Genomic DNA, 20,743 nt, shown 5'->3' with positions numbered 1-20,743 from the left:
TCCTTGGGTTGCTCAGCGGTTTAGCGCCTGCCTTCGGTCCGGGGCGTGATCCTGGAGTCCTGGGATCGGGTCCCGCGTTGGGCTCCTTATGTGGAGCCTGCTTCTCCCTCTGCCTGTGTCTCTGCCTCTGTGTGTGTGTGTCTCTCATGAATAAATAAATAAAATATTTAAAAATAAAATAAGTTTCAGAAGAATAAGAAATATTTCCCCCACATTTCCTATTCTACCAGACTTCACGCTTCAGCTAGATTTTCACGCTTCCTACGGAAAACAACACAAAAATCCCATACTTTTCCATACTGTCAACTGAAAATTCTACAGTTCTGCAGCAGTGACAGAAAGCATTTTTTTCCTCATAAAAATCCATATTATGTAAGCAAAACAAAACATTACTGAGCTCTTGATTTTTAATTGTTTAGGTGGCAAGTTTATTCAGAGTGCTCTGCAGGGGCCCCTGGCTAGCTCACTTGGAAGTGCATGGGACTCCTGATCTGGGGTGGAGTTTGAGTCCCACATTGGGCATAGAGATTACTTTGAAAAAAAAAATTCTGCCTAAAGAAAAAGTTGCGTTGTAGCATTTCACCTTTCCTAAGCTATATTTATTTATTCATGAGAAACACAGAGAGAGAGGCAGAGACACAGGCAGCGAAAGAAGCAGGCTCCACGCAGGAAGTCCAATGTGGGACTCGATCCTGGGACTCTAGGATCACAGCCTGGGCTGAAGGCAGGCTCTCAACCGCCGAGCCACCCAGGTATCCCAAAAATCTTATTTTTAATTAATCTCTATATCCAGTGTGGGGCTTGAACTCATGACCCCCAGATCAATAGTCACATGCTCTTCTGATTAAGCCAGTTGGGTGCCCCTCATTCTTTTTTAACCTATGTTTTTATCTAATATTTTTCCCATGACAAAAGAAATACATGCTTGCTAAAGATGTGAAACCATACAAGAATGTAAATAAACTATTTCTCCTCCTTGGTTTTACATGACAGCACTTTGTCTTTATTTTCTTTCTACTTCTCTGAGAAAGTTTCTTCTGACTTCTTTATAGGTTCTAATTCCTTTTCCTAACCTTTCACTGGTGGAGCACTCCAAGATTTTGTGCTCAGTCTTCTTCTCTTCCTATGAATATTTCCTGGCATTCACATTCATAACACTAATGATAACTCCAGTTTTGACTTCTTTTTGAACCTAGAAAGAAGAGTATAAGACAACCAGATATCACCACTTAGGTATTTCAAAAGGATCTCAAGATGAATATGTCCCCAAATTACTGCCTCGATAAACTTGTTTCTCCCATTTTTATAAAAAAAATATTTTATTTATTTATTCATGAGAGAACCAGAGAGAAAGAGGCAGAGGCAGGCAGAGGGAGAAACAGGCTCCATGCAGGCAGCCGGAGGCGGGACTCGATCCTGGGTCTCCAGGATCACGCCCTGGGCTGAAGATGGCACTAAACTGCTGAGCCACCCGGGCTGCCTTGTTTCTCCCATTTTATTTTATTAAAAGATTTTATTTATTTATTCACAGAGAGACAGAGAGAATGAGAGGCAGAGAGAGAAGCAGGCTCCATGCAGGGAGCCCGACGTGGGACTCGATCCAGGGTCTCCAGGATCACGCCCCAGGCTACAGGCGGCACTAAACCGCTGCGCCACCGGGGCTGCCCTGTTTCTCCCATTTAAAAAAAAAGTTTATGTATTTATTGTTTTTAGTAATCTCTACACCTAACGTGGGGCTTGAACTCAAGACCCAAGATCAAGAGTTCCATGTTTTTCTGATTGAGCCAGCCAGAGCCCCCTCTCCCATTTTTCTTATTATAAATGAGTGGCACCAGGATCTATCAACCACTTGCCCAACCAAAACTCTAGTGGGTTAAGATTTTTTTTTCTGTTCTACTCATATCTGATCAATCAATAGTTATTGTTGATCTGATTTCTAAATGTATCTTTTACCGTTTTTCCTCATTTCAAACCTTAGTATCTCTGTTATGATTCAGATCTCCACTATCCATTGCCTGGACTATTGAAGTACTTGGTCATTGTGCTTTCTGCCTCTGGGTTTGTCTTGTCCCAATTTATTCTATACATTTTTCTAAATAAAAAGTTGATCATGCTACTTGAAATTCTTCATTTAACCTCTATGATCTATGGAATAAAAATTACTTTTTCTTTTTTTTAAAATATAAGCTCTATGATCAACCTGGAGCTTGAACTCATGACTCTAAGATCAAGAGTCACATGCTCTATTGACTGAGTTAGCCAGGCACTCCCATTTTTTTTTTTTAAATATAGGAACTGACAAAATATTAGTTTTTAATGTTTAATAGCAAAACAGACCAAGGTCCAAGATATAAAGTTGCCATGTTCAAGAAACTGGAGGAAAAATCACTTTATAAACTAACTATGTAGTATGTGATAAGAAGAATGCATTCTTTATAAAAAATTGCATTCTTAAGACATTCTTAGCACAGCATAAAATGAATTTTGGGATTTGTCTGCAGAATCCTGTTAATACTTCATTTTCTTTTTTAAAAAAGTTTTTTTCTTTTTTTATTTTTTATTTATTTATTTTTTTAATTTTTATTTATTTATGATAGAGAGAGGCAGAGGCAGAGACATAGGCAGAGGGAGAAGCAGGCTCCATGCACCGGGAGCCCGACATGGGATTCGATCCTGGGTCTGCAGGATCGCGCCCTGGGCCAAAGGCAGGCGCCAAACCGCTGCGCCACCCAGGGATCCCTTTAAAAAAGATTTTATTTATTCATTTGAAAAAGAGACAGAGAGAGCACAAATGGGGGGAGGGGTGGAGGGAGATGGACAAGTAGACCCCTCGCTGAGTAAGGAGACTGACACAGGGCTCCATCTCAGGATCCCAAGAACCTGAGCCAAAGTCAGACACTTAACTGACTGAGCCACACAGGGGCCCTCTATACTTCGTTTTCTATGCTACTTTCATATTTTATGTTCCAGCAATTATTAACTACCTGTGTTTTTTTTAACTAAACCAAATTATTCATAGCTTCATGTCTTGGAATGTGACATTCTCTCTACCTAAAGTTACCTTTTTTACTTTTATTTATTCTTACTCATTTTTCAAGTTCCATCTCAAAAGGTACCTCTTCTATGAAGTCTTCCAGACTCCATCATAGAACCTTAATTCTTTTCTCATATTTCCATTGGGTATTGCACATGCCTTTGACATATGGATTATCTTATTGTAAATGAATTTTTAAAATAAATATCTGTTTCCTCAAGAGACTATGACATCCTTGAGTATAGCAACTATGTAGGCCCAGTGCCAGATATGCAGCATGTTGTCAAATGAGCACGCACTCCGTATGTGTTTGTTGAATGTTGACTCTAGAATTGATCCTTCCATTAGTAAAAATGCACATAAACCACAATGGCTCTGCTAAATCACTAAAAAACCTTGAATGAAATTAAATAATGATTAACTGCAAGTCCTGTACCACCAGAAAATAGTACATTTGTCTGTCATCATGAGAACAACCCGTAAAACTAAATGTAAAGGCAACATAAAGATTCATGAATCTTCCATCTTTTGTAAGCAAGCTCTAGGTATTATATTACCTCTTCAGGGACAAAATTTTTTCCTTTACCATTAGCAGTTGAGTCTCTATTTAAAAAGTGTTGCTCAAAACTTTCATACTATATATCTTATAAGAACTTTCATATTAATCTCAGAGTTATCCCTTAAAAAAGGGTATTTTAAAAACTCCAAATAGCTATTTTGAAAGTGTAAATCACAACTCTTTTATGGTATCAGGTTCCTTAAAAAAACATGATATGATCCTTTATTTGTTTGAGGACTATATTTGGCTTAGGTTGCTCCCAAAGCATAATGCTTTTATTTTATAAGCAAGAGTTACTAGATTTTACTTGACTATAATGTCATTGTCTCTTGTTTGTGAACTGTCCTTCTTGATAATGTTAATGGTTAATGAATAAAGTTATTTGGAAAAGAGATTTTTTAAAAAAGATTTTATTTATTCATGAGAGAGAGAGAGAGAAAGAGAGAGAGAGAAAGAGAGGGGCAGAAACATAGGCGGAGGGAGAAGCAGGCTCCATGCAGGAAGCCTGACATGGGACCCTATCACAGGACTCCAGGATTACTCCCTGAGTCAAAGGCAGATGCTAAACTGCTGAGCCACCCAGGGATCCCATGGAAAGGAGATTTCATGCTACTCTCAGGAATGTCAAAATTGAGAAATTAGCCAGAAGTAAAGACAGTACTACCTTAAGCCTAAAAACCTGGTCATTCTATCACACCATTAGTACTTGTGCTTACTGGTTCTTCAGGAATCTGAGATGGAGGTGAGAAAACTCAGTTGTCTTCTTAGTTCTGGAGGATAGTGTGAGGATTAGAGAGATAAGAGTTAGACCAAAGAGCTCACCAGTAAACAGATTGGAGTTTATCTCCTTTAATGGCTAATGTAGAACATTTTGGTGAAACCAGCTTATTTCTTACCAGATGGCTGAGACTTTGTCCTCTGATGCAGTTTGGAGGCCACAGAGAAATGGGCATAGATTTCTCCAAGCCATCCTTATATCACTGCCCCCAGCTTCATCTGTATTTCCATGATGCTTTGAAGAAAAGAAGAACTGGCTTTCTCCTATTAAATTAAACCATCTATTGGGAGCCATTTGGAGAGAGAGAAAAGGTGAACAATATGAGAGAAGAGAGAGAGAGAGAATGAGAACATAGAAAGGGAAGAGAATTCTAGGGAGGATTGGAAGAATGGCAGTGTGGAGGGGCACCTGGCTAGCCCCTGTGGTAGAGCATGCCACTCTTGATCTCAGTGTTGTGAGTTCAGGCCCCACATTGGGCATAGAGCTTACTTAAAAAGAATCAACTGGATTTAATAAAAACTAAAAAAAAAAAAAAATCAATGTTATTGAAAAAAATGGCTGGGAGGAGGAAGAAGAAATGGAGAGAAAGGACAGAGAAGAAAGAAGAAAGAGTGTGTGTGTATGTGTGTGAGTAGAGAGAGAGACAGAAAGACATGGATGGAAGTTGGGGAGAGGCAGAGGAAAAAGAGAGAAAAAGATAACAGATGATATCCAGTGTATTCTCTAGCTGCTTCCACTTGGTCAAAGTAAGTAGACACAAATGAAAGTCTTCCCTTGAAAGTTATCTCAAGTTATTTTTCCTTCAAATGAGGTAAGATTTCCACTAGGAAATCTTTTCCACTAGGAAATGAGGTCAACATTTCCACTAGGAAACTTATTAAGACAGAGTATGTATTGTTACTTGGCCTTCACTTAATAATGATTTCAAAAATTTAGAGTAGGGGGGCGCCTGGGTGGCTCAGTCAGTTAAGCATCTGCCTTCAGCTAGGGTCCTGGGATCAAGCCCCATGTTGGGCTTACTGTTCGGCAGGGAGCCTGCTTGTCCCTCTCCCTCTGCCAGCTGCTCTCCCTGCTTATGCTCTCTCTCTCTCTCTCAAGTAAATAAATAAAATCTTTAAAAAAATTTAGAATAGCAATAATTGTATTTAAAAGTGCTGACTATACCAGGGGCACCTGGCTGGCTTAGTTGGTAGAGCATGTAACTCTTGATCTCAGGGTCATGAGTTCTAGCTCCACACTGGGCATAGAGCTTACTAAAAACATACAGACAAACAAATAAATAAAAGTGCTGATTATAGGGATACTGGGCTGGCTTAGTCAATAGAGCATGTGACTCTTGATCTCAGGGTTATGAGTTTGAGCCCCACCTTGGGCATAGAGATTACTTAAGAATAAAACATAAAAAAAAAAAGAATAAAACATAAATACAATAAAAATGTTGACTATATTAGACCATAACAGTTTCCCTTAGCAGAATAAATACAAAAGGAAAGCTCATTCCCCCACCCCCACCCTGGCCCAGAATACAATACCATTTTCAGAAGAGAGGAAAGAAGTCTATGTCTTTTCCTTTTCCCCTTGCTGATATGAATGAGTGGTCTTATCCTCCTGAGCAGGCCAACTTCATAGACCAAGGCTGACCAATATCTTACATAATAAATGTTTGTGAGATACTTTGCCAGCATCCATTTCACCCTTCACTCTTCCCAATAGTCTCTAGTTTCCTTTGGGGATCTATGTGACTTTGTGAAAGCCAACCTCACTGCATCCCTCTCAGGGGTAGAATAGGCCAAGTCAATCATCACATTCTATATCCTCTTGACTGCAGCAATGGAAGAAAGGGTCAACATGTGAACTGAGGAGACCACACAGTGGCTGTAGAGGGTTTTCTGGGAATGCTGGAACAAAGTTGCTCTCTCTGACAGAGTAAAAGAAGGCAAATGGCTCCAGAAATTATGAACGGCGATTTTAGGACCAGGAATGGAGCCAGTCTTAGGATAAAGCTGACGTAGAGTGATGGAAATAGCCCAAGTCTTTTGGATTTCTAGCAGCATTTAATCAGGGTTCATCTACAACATCCCTGTCTTTGGATTTTCAGTTATGTGAGCTGATATTCTTTTAAAGATTTATTTATTTCAGAGGCGGTGTGAGGGCAAGAGCAGAGGGAGAGAAAAACTCAAGCAATTCTGAGCTGAGCATGGAGCCTGATGACAGGTTCTACTTTCCAACCCTGAGATAACAACCTGAGCCAAAAGCAAGAGTCAGATGCTTAACTGACAGTGCCACCCAGGTACCCCAATAAATATTCTTTATTGTATTATTTATTATCAACCTGGGTGTAATGTAAATGTGTCCATTTCAGTAAAGAGATTATGCTGCCAGAAAGAGCCATTATATGCTTTCTATTTAAAGTAATGATGACTGTTCTTTTTGACAAGATTATGAGACAAGCAGTAGCAGAATTTTATATTCGGAAGGTATTTTCAAATATTGCAGAAAACAGAATATCTTCAGATGTTGACCAAGGGATTTCAGTCTGAGATTCTTCCAAGAATGTCCCTCTTGCCATAAGACATGAAAGCTTTTTCATGATTAAAATTCTGACTATTGTAACTTGTTTCTGCTTTATTTATCATATATAATATGTGAAAGAAATTGATGTATAAAAATTCACTAACTAAAGAAACAGTGTGAAGATTAGAGAAAATCCCTTGAACTAGGATAAATTTTTCATATTTGGAAGCCAAAGAAGAAAGTACAATTTATATCTATTCCACAACTCTTCCTGGAACCCTTGGTTTATGCCAGGAACCCTGCTACATCCTACAAGTAAAACAGAAGCAGGTAAAACATAGGCTTTACCTTCAAGAAGTTTATAATCTAGATTGTAAGGATTAGACAAGAGCTTAAATTAAGACTAGTAAAAGTAACTAATAAGAGCTGTCATTATTAACTATACTTATGAGTAAAAGTATGCAAATGTCATAATAAAAGTATAATGTGTCATGGGGTTTGAATGAAGGAGAAAGACCATATAATTTGGAGAGAATGAGAAGGGGCAAAGATAGGCAGGTTTCATGGAGCTTTTGCCATTTGAGCTGGGTCATGAAGAAGATCACTTTTTGTAAATCCCTGTCCTTTGTTGCTCCTTCTCTTAGCACCCTGTTCTCTTCTTCTTTAGCAGTTAATCACATGTTTATTTCTTTAATGGTCTACCATTCCATGCTATAGATTTCATGAGATGGTCCATTCTGATTTCCTCCCCTTTATATTCCTAGCACAAAGCCCAGTGTCTGGTACATAGTATGCAGTCAATAAAAATCTGTTGAACAAATAAATGAAAAATTAAACGAATGATAGACAACAATAGATACTATTACTGAATACCTATTATGTAACACACCCTATGGTTAGCACATAGATGATCAAATGTAATACATTCAACAATAATACCAAGTATATTTTATTGAGAAAGAAACGGAGGACTACAAAAGATAACTTATCCAATGTCATACAAGTACCTGGCTATAGCCATACCCAGGTAGGGGTAGGTCTTACTCCAAAGTTTGTGGTGTCAATCACTGCACAATACTGCTTCATATTTACTGAGTATATACTGTGTGCCAATTGTTTGACACACATTACTTCATTTTATTTTCTTATTTATTTCTAGAAACAACCCTGTGAGTTAATTATTATTATTAGCCTCATTTAATAGCTGAGGAAGCAAATACAGAGGTGTTTATTCATTCACTCAACAAAATTTTTTTTAAAGATTTTATTTATTGATTTAGAGGGAGATGGAGAGAATGTGTGGGGGGGGAGGGGCAGAAGAGGAGGTAGTGGGAGAGGGAAAGAATCTCAAGCAGACTCCACACTGAACGTGGAGTCCTATGCAGGGCTTGATCCCATGAGCCTGAGATCATGACCTATGCCGAAACCAAGAGTTGGATGCTTAACTGGCTGAGCCACCCTGGCACCACAGCAAATATTTATTATCTGTATACCAGTTGCCAGGCACTATGCTACTCCCGGAGAGATGTCATCCTTGCCCATATAGAACTTATAGGCTAGTAGGAGAGGCAGAGAGTGATCAAATGTACAATAACAAACCATGAGGAGTGCTGTGAGGGAAAGTCAGAGTGTCACATGCGGACCTCATGGCTTTCAGTGAGGCCCTTTTGAATCCAAAGCCCTCAGTTTTTTTATATAACTCTTTTTGTTTTTTAATAACACGATGAGGAAGACTTGTGCTGGCAGAGAGAAAGGACAAAAGTGGCTCCCAAAGTGCAATTCTCCAGTATGACCAGAGAAGGTTGGGGGATATGTGTAGGAAATAATGTGAGTAGCAGAGGCTGGAAAAACCAGAGTGCTGAATGTCTAGTGAGGGATTGTCTTTAATTAAAAAGACAATGGAGAGCCATTCAAAAGGTTTTGAATGAAATTTCAAAGTATATTTTAGGGAAGGGGACACCTGGGTGGCTCAGTCAGTTAAGTGTCCAACTTTTGGTTTCAGCTCAGGTTATAATCTCAGGTTGGTAAGATTCATCCCGTGTAGGGCTCTGTGCTCAGCAAGAGTCTGCTTGAGATTCTTTCCCTCTGGCTCTCCCTCCCCCTTAACCCCTCCTCCACCATCACCTTCTCAAGTAAAATCTTTTTTTAAAAAGTGTATTTTAGGGAAGAGTAACTTAAGCAGAAACTGCAACAGAGGGAGATGGAGAGCCTGGCTAGTTTAACGTGGCACATGCAGTACCTAAGTTTGAATTTATTTTGTTAAATTTTAGTCAGTGTATTAGTTAGGATAGAGGCTTAGCTCAAAACACAGGGATTTTAACAAGATACAAGCTTACTTCTGCCTTACACTGAAGTTGAGCTGAGAGGGCAATTCTGTTCCAGGAAGCCATTAAAGGTTCTTTTTATTTCAATTCGAAGAGGGAAAAGAGTAAAAGGAACACCTGCCCTTTAAGGATCCAACAAGGAGGAGGTTGCACATGTCACTTCCACTCACTTCCTCTTGGCCAGAGCTGAGTCTTTTTTTTTTTTTAATAATAAATTTATTTTTTATTGGTGTTCAATTTGCCTACATACAGAATAACACCCAGTGCTCATCCCGTCAAGTGCCCCCCTCAGTGCCCATCACCCATTCACCCCCACCCCCCGCCCTCCTCCCCTTCCACCACCCCTAGTTCGTTTCCCAGAGTTAGGAGTCTTCATGTTCTGTCTCCCTTTCTGATATTTCCTACCCATTTCTTCTCCCTTCCCTTCTATTCCCTTTCACTATTTTTTATATTCCCCAAATTAATGAGACCATATAATGTTTGTCCTTCTCCGACTGACTTATTTCACTCAGCATAATACCCTCCAGTTCCATCCACGTTGAAGCAAATGGTGGGTATTTGTCGTTTCCAATGGCTGAGTAATATTCCGTTGTATACATAAACCACATCTTCTTTATCCATCATCTTTCGATGGACACCGAGGCTCCTTCCACAGTTTGGCTATTGTGGACATTGCAGAGCTGAGTCTTACACCTGCAGTCCGCAGTCATAAGGAGGCTTACAAATGTCATCTGTAGTTTTGCTGTCTGCATGCCTTAGGGCAAAATCCTATAACTATGGAAAAAGAGGGTGTGATTATTGGGATATGATCAGTAATCTCTGCCGCACTTGTGGGCTTCTCTTCTGAGAATGAACAATTTTGGTGACTCATTTGTTCCTATTAGAAAAAAATCCAAATTTTAAAATAATGTTGATGACTGTTACTATTGGTCAAATTTTTTTTTTTTTTTTTTTTTTTTAAGATTTTGAGAGGGATTGAGCTCTGGCAGGGGAAGAGGGAGAGGTGACAGAGGAAGAGGAAGAAGCAGACTCTCTGTTGAGCAGGGAACCCCATGCAGGGCTTTACCCCAGGACCCCTGGGATCATGACCTGAGCTGAAGGCAGATTCTAACCAACCAAGCCACCCAGGCGCCCCATGGTCAGATTTTTCAAAAATCGTTTTTCACATACTATAGAAAGCAAGCAAAATTTGACAGCTTTTAACTCTATTAATAACTCAAAAAAGCAAAATCCATTCTAATTCTGTAGGTAACTATGTAGGAAAACAGTATTTTAAAATAAATTACCTAGGAAAAGGTAAGTTATTCATGATATGCTTTTATGTCCTCAAGACTGTAAAACATACTGTTTGACACTCTGATATTAATATTATTGATACTAGTATTTTATGTTAATACTGCATATATTTTTCTTCTCCCTTAATTCCCTATTTAAAAATGACAACTTACTCCTTAGTTGAAGATTTATAATCATTTTCACCAAACTTAAAGAACCAGTAGTCAAAAGAATACATAGGATGTTCCCATCCTGGCAGGTGTCTGCCATGAACCAAGACAGGAAGGATTCCACTGGGATGCTGGGGGCTGAGCTGATGCACTTCCTGTGTCACAGTTGGGACAGCAACACAGAGCAACACTTTTGCCATCCTGGGCAGACCTTAATTTTAGTTCATTTTCCTGTACCTATTTATTTGATAGCTCATTAATTGCCTCTGAGCAGAGAAAATGTTTCCTTTAAGAAGGTTAAACAAAGAGTTTATTGACATAAGTGAATTGGTTGAAGAAAACATTATTAAATAAAAGACACGTATTTAAACACCAAATTAATCATTTAAAGGCAAATTAGAGGTCATATCCCTTCCTAACTAAATAATGTTAACTAGTAATGAGATATCCATTTTAGATATCAGCACATTTTGCAGATTCGGGCTGCAGGTTGAACTGTGCCTTGATTTTCCAAGTATTCAGAGTCCATAAAGACATTAATGCTTTAAATTTCAATATTTTAAACCATATTCCATCTGTAATGTGATATAGTTTTTTGTTAAATGATAAAAAAATAAGTGAATAAAACTTCTCTTTCATCCCAGCAGAAGAGAAGGCTTGTACTCTGAGAGAAGACTCCTGTAGCGGAGATGGACTCACCTCTGGCTCTGGCTGCAGTTACTGAACTTCTCACACCACCAGTGCATGGATGCTCTTGGCACTGCCCTTGTTGCTTTGGCTGGGCCACAGGTAACTTTCCAATATCCTAGCTGGGGCCAAATGCCCAGACTGCCCCCAAACCTCTTTCAGAATTCCATTCTGTAAGCTTCAGAGACTGAAGAGAAAGGCACATCAATTTTTGTTGTGCTAGAGGTAGTGCTGTTACCATGGTTTTCTGGTATTTTAGCTTCGTATTTTTTTCTTCCAGTTGGAGGGTGTCACAACTGCCACAACATCCAGCCACACACCTCTGTCACACAGCCACAGGGGCAATGCCCCATGCACCAATCCACTGCTGGGCTCGCATTAGCTGGCCTCCCAACCACCATGACTGTTGAGTGTTGACAGGTACCTTAGACTCACACTCCAGCCTCTTCTATAGCGAAACCGATGCTGATGCTAGCAGCTCTGTTCCATATGGTGTTGAAGTTTCGTTTGTAGCCAGATAGGAGTCAGGAAAATTTTAAGGTTAATCCAATCTGACGTTAGCCCACCCTGGTTGGATATGACCATCAGATTGTCCAGCAGATTCCTTTTTATCAAGATACTTTATTGTGCACAGGTGGAGGAGATGAGGGAGAAGCTCCCAGTGGACAAGAACTTGATTTGGTGTATAATTTTTTTGAGTGTCAGTTCCCAACTGATTTTTTTTAAAGCCCTTTAAATCAATTCTTGCTTTTATAATAATTGTCTTGACTTAGCATGTTTTATCAATGAATGCTGCTCATGTTAACTCATCGCTGTCCCTTGTTTGGGTAACCTATGATTTTTGAAGGCATGGGACTAGATTCATTCAGGCTTTAAAGGTCTGAGGTAACTCTAGGAAATGTCAGCCGACAATCTGAGTCTTGCTGTTCCCACCACATACTAACGGGAATTATGGCCTCTTCCAAATCCCATTCTCCTCCCAACCACATGACCTCTTCTTTTTTTCAACCGAGACAAGAGAATTTGCTTATAACAAATTGCACATCAGAAAAGGTATAGCTCTATGATGTGGGTGGGCAATATAATTTAGGATTCTATAGGTTTATGCCCAACCTGTTCTTTTAAGGCTAAGGAATAGTAAAGGGAAAAGTTGGTTCAAGTAATCCTGATACTGCTCATTAACTGGGAGACAGAAAGGAATAAAATAGGACTTTCCTGATTATTTCAGGAACTCTCTCCCACTTCCCCACGCCATCCCTCCTCCCCCGCATCAGACATTTAGACTGAGGAAGAAAGGCACTTTGTGTTTAAGGTTAATCAAGTTTCAGTACAATTTTTTTTTCAAACTAGAATCACACTAATCTTTTTTTCTTGCTCTAATGTGTGGCTGTTGAAATCCTCAGCTGTGATAAATTAAGCTACTTATTAATCTAATTATCGTACATTCATCCTAGAAACTTTCATGTGACTTGAAAAGGCTATTCAACCTTTTCCCTCCCCTCCTAGAAAGGGCTCAACCTTGCACCAATTAAGATCATTCTGAAGTAAGGCTTTAAAAAAGCTTTCTCTAATCACCCAATGGAACATGGACCAGTGGAAACCAAACTCAGAGCTCTGGGAAAAAGTTTAGCATTCCTTTCTGTCTGCCAACTTTTATGGTTTCATTGCACAAGGGAGGAAGACTTCATTTTCCTATTTAGTTGTTCTTTCACTGACCTCCAAATAAAGTCCATGTAATTACTGAGCAAATAAAGTTGCAGCATGTGTTTTAAAAATCAATTGCCATTCTTGGACTATAGAAATGTAACAATACACAGATTTGCCGGAAAATGCCCAGCACTAACCATATGAACTAAACCCTGTACTGTATCTGTACAATGGAGTAGTTTTGACCCCTAAAGCACATATTTACTATGCAGATTTTTAAAAGGGTTTCTTTTATGACTTATCTATTGATATGAAAATGTCCCCATCCTAATATAGGTTCAATTTAGGATTACAAATATGTTGCAAATGTATCATATCTTAAATATCCATTCATTGCCAAATGCCTTACTTCTTTTTTTTTTAAATGATGGCATAAATGGAGCTATTTTACATTCAAATTAAACTAGCTATTAATTTGAATGCAAAGCAGCTCAATGTACAGGATGCAATTTCAATGACAGGTTTACCCCAAGACAGAATGCAGGAGTGAGTCAACATGGGTGAGTCCTGGTGGATTGTCCCCTACTCTTGGTGCCTGGCAAACTTGCTCACTGTGAATAGTTTTTGAAGTGAAGATTAAAAGAGTGGAATTATAAAGTATAATTACATTTTATTGAAACTCTAGAAATCAGAAAAAATTCAGCAGGAAACTTTTAGTGAAACATGATGTGTTGTCATTATCATTAAAAGATAAAAGTTCCATACTGTTTTTATCTGTTTATTTGGAAGAAATCCAGCCTTTACAGTTATGCAGGAAACAAAAAACGGGAATGCAGGAGTAATTATTAAAACTGTGTGATTTGTTATCTCAGCTACTGTCTTTCCAAATGGTAATGCGATATCAGCAGCTGCAGACGGTGGCTGGTTTCGTCTATTAGTAAACAAGTGCTTTGGAGACCTGTGTGAGGCACTTTAAGCTCGCTACTCCCCGAAGTGCTGTCAGGCTTAACTACTAATCCATGGTATTTCAGAGCACTGGAAATTCATCTTTATAAAACCTGAACAAAAAAGGGAAAAAAGCCTGGAGGGCATGAGCTCCCTCTGGTGAGACAAATGACATGTTCATTTATTAATGAAACAATAACCCTGGAAAGAGGATCAAAGCACATTCCATCCTCACTTTACAATCCCCAATTTTCTCAGGCCAAACCATTTAATTGAGCCATGACAATGGAATACTTAATTGTTGCCTTAAAGTTTTGAAGAAGCGACTTCTTCGGCATCAATGTGCATTTCAGGATTATTATCCAAGTACAATATAGCTGGATTGAAGCTGGTGGAATTTGATTCATCCTACATTGGGGGGTCTTCAGGCGGCAGAAAAGGAGTTTTCTTGAACCTGCTAGCAGCACTCACCACCAACACCTCTGCCCCTTTCCTTGCCTGATACCGCCCTGATGGGTTGCTTCCTCAGGATGGAATACAGGTCTCATTTGTGAGTGACTGGGTAAGACTCTGGTTCTTTTTGGCTTCTCCTTGCATCTGGGATGTAAGTGAGAACAGAGAATTGCCACTCCCAGAACCCAGGAGTTGATGCCTTTGGGAGTACCTGGCATGGAGTCAGAAGTGAGTCTTCACAGGCCTTTAGCATGTGCCGTGGAAAAGACAAACTACTACCCTCCCTGTGGGTTATTCTCCAATTGCGTTTGAGAGTGATTATCGTGATTCTATCCCATCAAAACTAACAGACATACATATAAAAATTTTGAAAACCCTGAAAATATCTGTATTTAATTTCTACATTAGTTAACCTTGGATTTCACCACAGCATTCTGGCTTCATAATGTATTGTTTATATCTACATAACAACTTCATGTGATCATGGCATTTTTCAAATTAAGCAAAACTTTCAGGAGAGTCTTAAGGCACAGAAGTAGAGTGTCCAAATGTGCTTGCAGATCCACTGGGCAAGAGGACCATGAAGATTTTATATGTAATCTCTACAACTCACCTGTTTTGCATTCAGATATTCTAGGCCAGTTTGATTCTCGGCCCAATTTCCTATTACATGGCCTCATTTGGAGTTTATAAATAGATTTCTTTTTACTTTGCACCTGCTCATATTTATTCCTTAGGAGATCCATTAAGGCAATGAAAACCAATAGTCAGAAATGAAGGTTGCGAGCAATAAAAACACTCATGTTTCTATGTTCATGAGCACCATCCATTTCATTTTATTTATTTATTTATTTTTACATAAGCTGTACACCCAATGTGGGGCTTGAATTCATGACCCCAAGATCAAGAGTCACCTGCTGTACTGACTGAGCCAGACTGGCACCCAATCACCATCCATTTTATTAAGCCTTATGTGAGATGGACAATGTATTTTAAGATGATTTTGATTATCTCTATCCAGCATCTTTTTTTCTGATCTGCTTTTGAACACCAGCCTTATAAAATTATTTCTTTTTGCTCTAGGTTAACAGACTAATGAGTAAATGTTAGACTTAAGAATTTTTTTTTTCTGTTGAATTTTAGTGAAGTACTTAGAGAATTCTTTATAAAGAAATTTTTATGATAAGGTCATCAATTTGAAAAAGTTGCATTTAGTTGGAGCTCTTCTTAGAAAAGTTTTCTGCAGTATAATTATTTGGGCAGGGCAGCCCAGGTGGCTCAGCAGTTTGGTGCTGCCTTCAGCCCAGGGTGTGATCCTAGAGACCCGGGATTGAGTCCCACATCGGGCTCCCTGCATGGAGCCTGCTTCTCCCTCTGCCTGTGTCTCTGCCTCTCTCTCTCTCTGTTTCTCATGAATTAATAAATAAAATCTTAAAAAGAATAATTATTTGGGCTGCACATAGGGGAGTGATGATTATTCAAAGTATATGGTATAGTTCTACATGAGCCCTTTGGAAGAACACAGAACCCTCTAAGTCAACAACTGTAGCAGGCACTGCTCTAAAAGCCAAAAGGGAGATGCCTGGGTGGCTCAGTGGTTGGGTGTCTGCCTTCAGCTCAGGGCAAGATCCTGGAGTCCTGGGATCAAGTCCCATGTCGGGCTCCCTACATGGAGCCTGTTTCTCCCTCTGCCTATGTCTCTGCCTCTCTGTGTGTGTGTCTCTCATGAATAAATAAATAAAATCTAAATAAATAAATAAATAAATAAATAAATAAATAAATAAATAAATAAATGCCAAAGGGAATTTCACATGGAAGGTCTGTATCTGCAGCAGAAACAATTATTTTTCCAGTCTCCTCATTTGGTTATCTTTCATCCTATAATACAGAGCATTTATTTTCAAAAATATATACCTAGAAAGACTTCATTGGCTTGGTATATCAGTGTTCAAACTGCCATGACATTGATGGTCATACCACAAACTTCATACAATTCAAAGATGAGACAGAGCAAAGATATTTACACCTGCCAAAAAGATAGACTTCCACATCTCCATGTGCACGTTCAACTAATATTTATATTATTTACTCATTGTTTTTTTCTTTCACTTAGTCTGTCAGTTAATCATTCAATGACTACTGATTGAAGTCCTACTACATATATATCATATACATGACAACAGATGTAGCTTGGGTTGTGTGTGCTTTTGAAAGGTGTGTGGAAACTGAGGTTATATAAAATGAAGGGAAGCAAGGAGTGGGTTGAGGATGAATAATAAGGGGACAGAAACCGAGTTCTCCTTTAGCACTGTTTTGGAAAGGGGCAAAGACCCTTTGGTGTATGTGTATGTTGAATGTATGATGGAAGTATTCATTCAGCAGTATCTATCAAGCAACTACCTCATCCCATGTATCATGCAGAACATTCACTCAAAACAAGACACTGTCCCTGTCTCCCAAGATCTTCCATTCCATAGTCTGGATGGGGACCCATGATGTATACACATAAAATACTTAATTCAGGGACGCCTGGGTGGCTTAGCAGTTGGGCGTCTGCCTTCTGCTTGGAGCATGATCCCGGGTCCAGGGATCGAGTCCCGCATAAGGCTCCCTGAGGGGAGTCTGCTTCTCCCTCTCCCTTTGTCTCTGCCTCTCCCTGTGTCTCTCATGAATAAACAAATAAAATCTTAAAAAACAAAAACAAAAACAAAACCACTTAATTCAAGGTAAATGATGAGGCTCCATATTGAAAAGTACAGGTAATTTCAAGATGAATTATAAATTTTGAATACTTATAATTTTCATGATGTGGTCTGAAACTTGGGGCTTGGTCTTCCTATCTCCCATTTTGTTGAGAAATGTATACTCTGAGAAGAAAGATGACAAGAGGGACATAAACAGGTGCATACATTCACCTTTTGGCTCTTCTCATCTCCCACTCTTATGAACTTTGTTCCTTGAAAAAAAATAAGCTCATTACTAAGAGTGTAATGTTTGATCATTTTTACAATAGCAAATACTTAAACTGATACTGCTACTATAATGGTGAATGACACTTTATTTATTTATTTATTTATTTATGAGAGAGAGCACATGCTCATTCGAACCAGAGGACAGATAGAAGGAAAGGGAGAGGCCAAGAATATCAAGCAGACTACCTGCTGGGCACAGAGTCCAATGACGAGCTTGATATCATGTCCTGTGAGATCATGATCTGAGCTGAAACCAAGAGTAGGATGCTCAACTGACTGAGCCACCCAGGCACTTCTGATCCCATATTCCTTAAACTTGCATGATGAAAGATTAGTGACATTTGAAGTAGGAATTTAAATAAGATAAATGTATAGGTATATATGGTTACATGAAAACCTTTAATAAGTACTAAGAATTAAAAACAACAACAAACTACTATATGCTTTGCCTCTTTTGCAGCCTAAATAACTAAAATATAAAACAACACGAAACCACAAATGTAAGGAAAAATTAAGATAGGGTTTAAAAAATTATTATGATGATGACTACTTAGAATTATTTGGGGATTATTGGAATTCCTTAAAAAGTCAATCACAAAATTTAAAATATCTGTTTTTACCTTTCTCCCCTGGTGCCTCTGGGATGTTAGTGATGGGTTATACTGCACTGTTTTTTTTTTTTTAATACTTTATTTATTTATTCATGAGAGACAGAGAGAGAGAGGCAGAGACACAGGCAGAGGGAGAAGCAGGCTCCATGCAGGGAGCCTGACGTGGGACTTGATCCCAGGATTCCAGGATCACGCCCTGGGCCAAAGGCAGGCGTTAAACCGCTGAGCCACCCAGAGATCCCTCCTGCACTGTTTTTGTATTAGAGTTTAAGATGTGATTACACTGTTCTCCTTGTCTCCTTTTTAGTGAAAAATGAGCTATCAGAATACTCTGGTGTGGATTCAAGTTCTAGTTTCTTTCTATTCCCAAATTCTGTGCATAGCATACAGGAGGTCTAATAACATACTTAACCAGTTTCACTTCAGGGCAATTACTTCTCTTTAGCATTCTCAGCTATGGTTAAATTCTCAGAGATGTAGCACAGGGACAAGGGGCATGTATTATCTCTCTAGGTTCTCCTTGGTCTGCATCCATTTCATCCTAAGCTGCAAAAGGAGCTTAAAGTGTGGGATATTTGGAAAATATATAAATAGTTCAGGATAAACAGTTCAAAATAAGATCATGGCTCTTTATTTAAATTAAACATTTTATGCTTACTGTTTGCTACTGGTTTCATGAACTTAATCAAGAAACGAATAATTGCTTAGTAAATGCTGAGATAATTAGCAGTAAATACTTAATAAAGTCAAACCACAAAACCTAACCAAAACCGTTTAATTTTTGAGGTTGATATTTATATTCAATATTCTTAAAAATCATGTGATAAGTATAATAAAAGGGGCACTTTAAATAATAAGGAAAATTCTAATTAAAAATTCAACACATTTATTCCTAGTTAAGTTTTATCTTTCTCTGTTATCTAAGGTGTTACAAATCATTTTTAGAGTTGCTATTGTATTTTTTTAAAAAAATCAGTAACTGGTAATAAACAAATACTGCTTCCTCCGATTACTTCTGCACTCTCCACTCCCACTGGATACATGATTTTATGATATAAAATAAGTTAATTTCGTTGATTATATGTACATGGTAGCATAATAATATCAACATATAAAAATAACACCAAATAGACACAAAATAATTCATAACTCCTCAAATAATTTCTGATTGCATTCCACAGGTACTGTGTTTATATCAGGGGTGAACAATTGTCAGAAATATAACTGGAGGTCATAAAGATATAGCTGCTCTCGGCACTGGAGAAATGAAATGGCTCCCACAGTCTATGTGTGGGAATACAGGGGATAGTCTATGTCACTTAAATGAGACTAAATACCAAATGCCTGAGCCATTTTTAAATTTGCTGCCATATTTCTAAAATGCAAGTGGTTTATTATAGATACTGAATGTTATTAATTAATTAACTAATACATCACCTCAAGGCTTAGGTTGACTTTTAAGTCCATGTTAGTGATAGCAAAGTAAGTCCTAGAATAGCTTCAAAAGGAGACCATATTCTGACAGAGAAACAGACGTCACAAATCTATGTTACCAACACGGAGCTAGCCACAGAGATAGATGGGCCTTGAGGTTGTTTCCTGGGGGCCTCTGACGCTCAGGACAGGCTCCAAGAGGACCAGTTTTAGAAAGGTGAAAAGTGGCTTAGGAGCATCCCTGCTCAACTCACCAGCCAGGCAAAAATGAGAGCTTATACACAAAACAGAAAATAACTTTCTCAGACTGGAGAGAGAACACTTGGCATTCCTGAGAACAGCTGCTTGCTGGTAGAAGTTTATGATAATAAACTAAACTGGGTGAACATTTCTTAAGAAGAAATATTTAATTATCCTGCTCACCATTATAAGGAACTTCTGCCACTCTTCAGGTTATTATACAGTAAATAACCATTTTTCTAAAGGACAGAGCTGTTTTAATTATATGACAATGAATGCATAATTATTGTGTTTGTTAGGAATGAATCACAAGACAGCAGACTTGATATTGCTGCTCTGGTTAGTGCCATCTTAATTACTTTTTCATTTATTTTGCATATAAAAGCTATTTGCTAATTGTCTTTGCTGTAAATATGCAAAATATAATTAGTCATTCATAATTCTTTATGTGTTATCTAACTGTACATTTGTTTCTGAGGAACATATATTAAAGTGTGAATATTTAATGGGCTTTTTTGTGCGTGTGGATTTTTTTTAATAAAGTTTCAAGTAAATATTAGGCACGTAATAGCTTTAACCCTATTCTTAGGGAAACTTGCTGTGAAAAAAACAAGGATGAAAAACTATGGAGTTTAGATTGAATACCAAACTGCGTGGAATTTTAAAAAATCTTCCATGGGAAGATACTGATGATGACAAGAAGTATCTCTTATTAAGCCTTTAAATTAACCTTTTAGATAATCTCCCAAGCTACTCAGATAAATCTTTAAGCATTACCAATTTCAATTTAAGTTTTTACATATTTCTGTGGATACTTATCAGAAGGAGAAAAGAAATCCATGGATGTGCTTAAACAGGGCTTTTTAAACACTACAAATAGATTGTCTTATTTCTGTTTAAAACATTGGGCAAACACTCTCAAAATTTTAAAATGTTAGCTACGAGTACTTTATAAAATCTATGTAAATGGCAGTATGAGAGTTCTTTTCAATAAGTTCTTCTTTATTTTTTTTTTGGTGAATAATGTGGACATTCGTTACAGACATAACGGCATCTCAAAAGTGAACCATACTGGCCAGTTTTTCAGCCTTAGGCACAAT

The sequence above is a fragment of the Vulpes lagopus genome, chromosome 6 (assembly GCF_018345385.1).
Source record: "Vulpes lagopus strain Blue_001 chromosome 6, ASM1834538v1, whole genome shotgun sequence".
Classification (NCBI taxonomy): domain Eukaryota; kingdom Metazoa; phylum Chordata; class Mammalia; order Carnivora; family Canidae; genus Vulpes; species Vulpes lagopus.
The sequence above is the reverse complement of the archived record's forward strand: the minus strand, read 5'-3'. Positions refer to the sequence as shown.